Source organism: Nuphar pumila, chromosome 5 (genome assembly GCF_984573655.1).
Source record: "Nuphar pumila chromosome 5, dmNupPumi1.hap1.1, whole genome shotgun sequence".
Classification (NCBI taxonomy): Eukaryota; Viridiplantae; Streptophyta; class Magnoliopsida; order Nymphaeales; family Nymphaeaceae; genus Nuphar; species Nuphar pumila.
The window spans coordinates 12339714-12346030 of record NC_143253.1 but is presented as its reverse complement, the minus strand read 5'-3'; positions in this window follow the sequence as shown (position 1 = coordinate 12346030).

Below are 6317 nucleotides of genomic sequence, written 5' to 3'. Positions count from 1 at the left end.
ATTTTGAAGTCCCCCCAATTTTTTTTTTGACACTGATCTAGAAAACCGTAGTTATTTATGTGGATTTCAAAGAAATGGTGATAGATGCATGTTAGAGTTTATTTTAAATCATAAGTATGAATATGCACAGTTTTATTTTTGAAAAACTAAACAAATAAACAACATTGAAAATAAGAACTCAAAAGTTAAAAAGGGCATACATTTAGTTGCACGATCTCTTTATATTCTCCAGTAACTTAGCTTAGACACAAGTTGAAGTATTTGAGTTCCATGACGAAAAATATAACAAAGGAAGCCACTTCTTTGTCTAAGTTGATATATGTGACCTATTTTGTTCGAGCAAGTAGAGCCTGAGGGGTGTTTACACCTGGTGCCCCAAAGCCATCTGGTTTGGGAGCCATCGGCTTGAAAGTCCGCTACATGGACTTTATAGAGAGCCTAATTGATGTTGACATTGTATACGACAAGAAGTAGACTAAACATAAAACTATGAAAATTGAAGGTCTAGTGACTTGAGCAAGTAAGTCTGAGGGATACTTAGTATCTGATGCCCTAAGGTTGTTTGACATGGGAGTCACTGACTCAAAGCTCATTACACGAGTCACGAAAACTGAAAAATTAATATAGTGCTCAGCAAAAAGAAAGAAAGAAAATAAAAAACTTTTGAAAATCAAGAAAAAGAAAAGAGCATAAAAGAAAAAGTTCACTACTTAGAAGTAAATATTAAGAAAACCTGTGCAGAAAACATATGAGTGAGAATTAGTAAATAATATGCACATATTTAATTTTCTGAGAATAAAGTATAAATAATTATGATATTTAGAAAGGTGAAAGAAAATGTTTTATTCTGTGATGACCTATAAAAGACTCTAATTATGTTTTGATAATGTAATGACACAAAATATTTACGAAAACAAACTCCTTAACTGCCTAAGGGTTTTTTAAGTTGGTTATTTTATGCATACATGACAAAGATGTTTGTGGGTAACATCACTGCAAACCCTCACGAGACCTTACTCATCCTCAGGGGTAACCCAAGGAATGAAAGGGCTTATTGCATATGTTAAATGCAACTGTGATTCCTACGAAAGTAAGTTAGGTTTTTGCTTTAATTAGTTAGTTTATTTTTGTCTTTTGCTTCAGTTTGCTCGAGGACTAGCAAACAATAAGCATGGAGTAATTTGATCATGCATATATTTTATATTTTATTCATCTTATTTTATGCATGATCCATGATAAAATAGCATTAAAACCCTATTTTTATCATTAGTTTTGAGAAATTATATTGAAATAGAAATTATCAAAAAATCACCAATTTTAAAGCTTGCCCTACATTTTTCAGTGTTTTATTTAATTTAGGAGTTTTTAATTTATAGTCTAATTAGATTAGAAGAGTAGTTACTAATTTTAATTAGTTTAGGAAAAACCTCTTTTAAAAAACATATTTTTGAGGAAGACTTGTTTTGAAATTTCTGAAAATTTTCTAGACTTTCATAGGAATCGTGTAAACCTAATATTTGTATTATAAATAGTCTTTTTTCAACATAAACCCACATTTTTCCTTCTTGAAAAAACACAAACCTCTTCTCCCACTTCCCTTCTCCTCCTCCTCTTCGTTTCCAACCGATTCTCCCTCGTTCTCTTCTTTTTCTCCTCGGATTTGTCTTGCTTCTAACGTATCTCTCTCACCGATTCCTCTTGCCTTACTTGATGGAGACACACACTACTCAAAGAAAGAGTCACCTTCTTATTTTCAACCCCTTAATCGAAATCAAACTGTACGGTTTGCTTCTTCTTCTCCGCTTCACCATAATTTTAGTTTTTGCATATCATAAATCATAGCATTGCATGTAGTTTCGTTTGATCATTGCATATTCATCATATTTAGATTAGATTAGTTTAGATTCAACATCTGCAAATATAAAAAAAAAATATATATATATATAGCTTAATCTAGTTTAGCCACTTTTCTTGGTTTGCGTATAGAAAAAGATTATTTTATTCAAATTGATAGATCTAATATAGAGTAGTTTTATGTTTTTTGTGAGTTTTACTTCAATTTAGGTTCAGATTTAGGGTAGATTTAATTTAGATCATGTTCTTTATTTTTGGTGTTTATTAGATTAAATTAATTCAGCTTTCTTAATTAATCGATTTAGGGTTTTTATAGTTTCTTTTATTTATTTTTAATTCTTTGTTAATTAGATTTGGATAATTTCTATTTATTTTTAGTATCGGATTATTTTAGCTAGTGTTTAGTTTATATTCTTGCTTTCTATTAATTTCTTAAATTAGTTTAAATTAGATAAATTAGTAGATAAATAGATTAGTTATTTTAATTTTTATTATTCCAGTTGAATAGATAGTTTATTTACTGATTTTATTGGCTAGTTAAATAATTATTTACTTCCAAAAATTAATGTGCAATAGGTTAAATTAGGAAATCATGTTTGTGTTTAAATAATGTTTTTCGTTAAATATATTAAGTAGCCGATTTAGGTAGATTTAAATTCCAGCAAGTAGTTAGTTTTACTTTCATGTTAAATCTGTTTTTTTTTACATCAATTAAATTTAATTAAGATGAGTTTATGTCAATAGATTAATTAGTTAATTTAAGTTATTTGAATTACATTAGTCAATTTTCATTATTGAAAAAAATGATCGATTTTGGTTAATTTATTGATTAAATTCCCTTCTAGAATTCGATTAGTATAGCATGTAAGTTAAATTAATTTAGTTTATTTTATAGTTCATGTTTTCTTTTAGTAGTTAATTAGTTTAGTTTATTTTTTGTTATTTGCATTAGTTAATTTCATAAACATTTTCTTGTTTCTTATTAATTAGTTATTCTAATTTGTCTTTTAGTTTGTTGATTCATGTTAGTTTTTAGTTAGTTATAGAATTAGTTATGTTATTTTGTCTTTTATTGTAGTGTTATTTTATAGTTTATTTAGTGTTTTTATGATTTTTCGTAAAACTGACCCTTAATGTTTTTATAGTTTTTCATTGTATCTTTGTATTTTGTTTGTTAATTTTTGTAGGAAAGTGTTTAGACGTGCAGTGTGCCCTCAAAAGTATTCTTAAAGAGCCCTCTGTGGTCTCGAAAAGATTCTCTCAAAAGGCCCTTCAAGCTCTTCAGAGAGTTCCTCAGAAGGACCACAAAATGATATGCAAATAAGGAAAGCAAAAGATCAAGGAGACTAAAGACTCGAAGCACTGAAGACTCTTTTTTCTTCTTTTTAGCTTAGGCTTTTATTTTATTCTATTCAATTAATTGAGTTTGTAATAAGGCACTTTATTTTTATTTGTTTAAGTCTTTCACAAAGGGTCGCACTCTTATTTATTTAGTTAATTAATTTTTATTTTTAAGGCAATAAAGAATAACTTGGTTATTTATGGAATACAAAGTATTTTCCTATTTTCTGGGATCGACCCAGACTCCACCACTCGTGCGAGCCAGTTTTTATTCTTTGGTGTCTGGCTTTCACATTGTTTTTATATAGAAATATTGTTTTAAAAACTGTTGTCCAAAACTTACACCAAGTCAATGAGGCGGTTCACACAAATGGGGAACCGTCTCTCTTTTTTTTTTTTAAGAGATACAAACAATTATTTTTTTGGATGTAGCTACCAAATGTTAGATCTAACGATATAGATGTGTTTATTACAATTTATTTAATATGTTTAGATTTTTTTTAGATAATCCAAAGAAAGAAAACCATCACCAACCTCATATTGACTAGCCACCGCTTGATAAAACCTTGCATGTTTGGAAGCCATAAAATTATAAGAAAAATGCAAGTAGGAAAGAAAAAATGACAACTTTTCTTTTTTGAAAGGAAAGGTTTTCTAAAAAGTGTGATTTTTGAGAGAAAAATTTTCTCCACCTAAGGGAGTGACTGGAACTTTTTCTATAAAAATTTCTTTTTGGTTACCCCACAACACATCTCATCTCATGGGCTGCCACAGGAAAAACTTTCTCTGTCTTCATCTTCCTGTTACTACCACCATATCCAGGTCTCTCTCTCTCTCACACACTTTTCATTCTGTTTTTTGCATCCTACACAAACATGTAAAATTTTTTTATTTAGAAAAGTTATCATATCAAAACATATTATGAGCAAAACTTTCTTTTTCTGTGAGTATTTTTCTTGCTTCTAAAAGTGCCCTTGAGGTCATCCTTGCCCACCAGGGAGTCTGATGTCTTCAATTTTAAGATGGATAAAAATCAACTATTTACAATTCGACCAACTAAAGCCTCGTTTGTTTGGTAGGAACAGTTTAAAGGAAGGTTGCAAGTACAAACCCCATTAGTATGGGTGGTTGAATAACTATAGCCACTAGTAGGGCTTGTCTACGGGAAAGGAGGGGGGCTTAGTCTCATAGCTTGTTCATCAAAAAAATAAAAAGCCGATAATTCATAAAAATAATAAAGGATTAAAAACAAACAAAACATCCTGTTGAAGATAATTTTATGACATAAAAATAGTAAATAAAACATTATTCAAATTTAGTTTTTAGTTTTGGATATCATATGTTGGGTGTCAATGGGTCGGGTTTGACTGGGACCTGTACCAAACCCTATAGGGTTAGGGTTTGGTGATAAATAAAAAGGTTCTAATAGAATCTGGGTCGAACCCAAAGGATCTCATTAATATATGGAGCTGGGTGTGGTTTGTAAACTTTGGTACCAGACCTGAGTTTGATCCAAGTTCTGGCTAAGATCTACAAATTTTCAATATAAAAGAGATACAAAAATATAAATTTATTGGGTATGGTTATGCTTTGATTTATGTAATCCTTATAAGATCTAGGTACGGTTTTTCTTATGATAGATCTCATTGAACTCGGATCGAGACCCGGTACCAGCATCTTAAATCAGATTTGGGTTGGTTCTACCTGGGTTCGAACCAATGTTGTCAGTATTGGTGCGTATCGTCTGGGCATAAAATCAATACACTTTACCTTGAATTAAATACAAAAATATTTAAAATTATTTTTTATATATCATTTTAATATTATTTTAATAGCTATAAAACGTGTCATGTTTTGATGGACACATAATAATTTTTTAATTATTTTTTGGTGGGTTAAGAACAATTCACTTGAATATCAGTATCAATCGATTCACCTGAATAGTTGGCCAAACGATAGAGGGTCGATACTGATACTAACAACATTGGTCTGAACCAAACCTGACCCATTGACACCTATTAGATGTGTGTAAATCAAGTGTGTCGGAAGCACTCAATCAATATTAATTTTATTTTACCCGTTACACTTAGGGGTGTCAACGGGCCTGGTTTACTTGGACTCGACCCGATTAAGACCCGAGCATGGTGATAAATAAGAAGATCCGATTAAGACCCAGGTCCAGACCCGAAGGTCCAATTAATACACGAATCCAGGTATAGTTTGTGAAATTTTATATGAGACACATACCCGACACGAGTTTCGATTAAGGCCTGCAATTTTTAATGTGAAAACGATTTTAATGGGTATGGTCCGGGTTTGGTTCATGTAGTTCTTATCAGGTCCGGTATAATTTTTTTTATAGTGGACCTGGGTCTCTCGACTCAATACCATACCCAAAAATCTGGTTAAGTCTGTTTCACTTGGATCCGAACCAAACTAACACCCCTTAATTACACGTAGCTAAGTGTAACAATAAATAAAATCAGTTACACATGCCACGGAGACGGAATCAAGCTGATTGTTGTAATCTATCATCATTGTCATTGTTTATTATATTATTATTTTTTCTATTATTATTAGGCGAAAGAAAAGGAAATAAAGGAAAGGGTAGGAAGTAGGAAAAGCAGATAGTTGTAATTACCAATATTATTGTTTGTTATATTACTAATTTGTTCCAATTATTATTAGGCGAAAGAAAAGGGAAGGAAACTACGAAGGCAGTAAAACTAGGGCGCAGATCAGGTCATGCTGAAGCTGACATCGTGGCCGTCTGTTTTCATTTTGGATAATGCCACGTGATTTTGTTGACTTTTGACCTTTTAAAATGCAAATCGGATGGCCACGATGTCAGCATGAGCAAAAACGCTCATGTTCAGCATGACCTGATCCGCTTCCGTAAAACGATGGCTCTGGAAGTTTCTGGATGGCTCTCATCTCCTCAACTTCCACTCTTGGTTGCCTTCGAAGTTGTTTGTAGTGCACGAATTCTCACCCTTCCTACTTTCGCTTGTCCTTCCGTCTGCTCCTCCACCACCACCAAATCAAAACAAACCGCCCTTTCTCTGCAAAAGGAGAATTACTTAAAAGTGAAACTCAACAAAGCGTTGAGTCCCACAAGCACA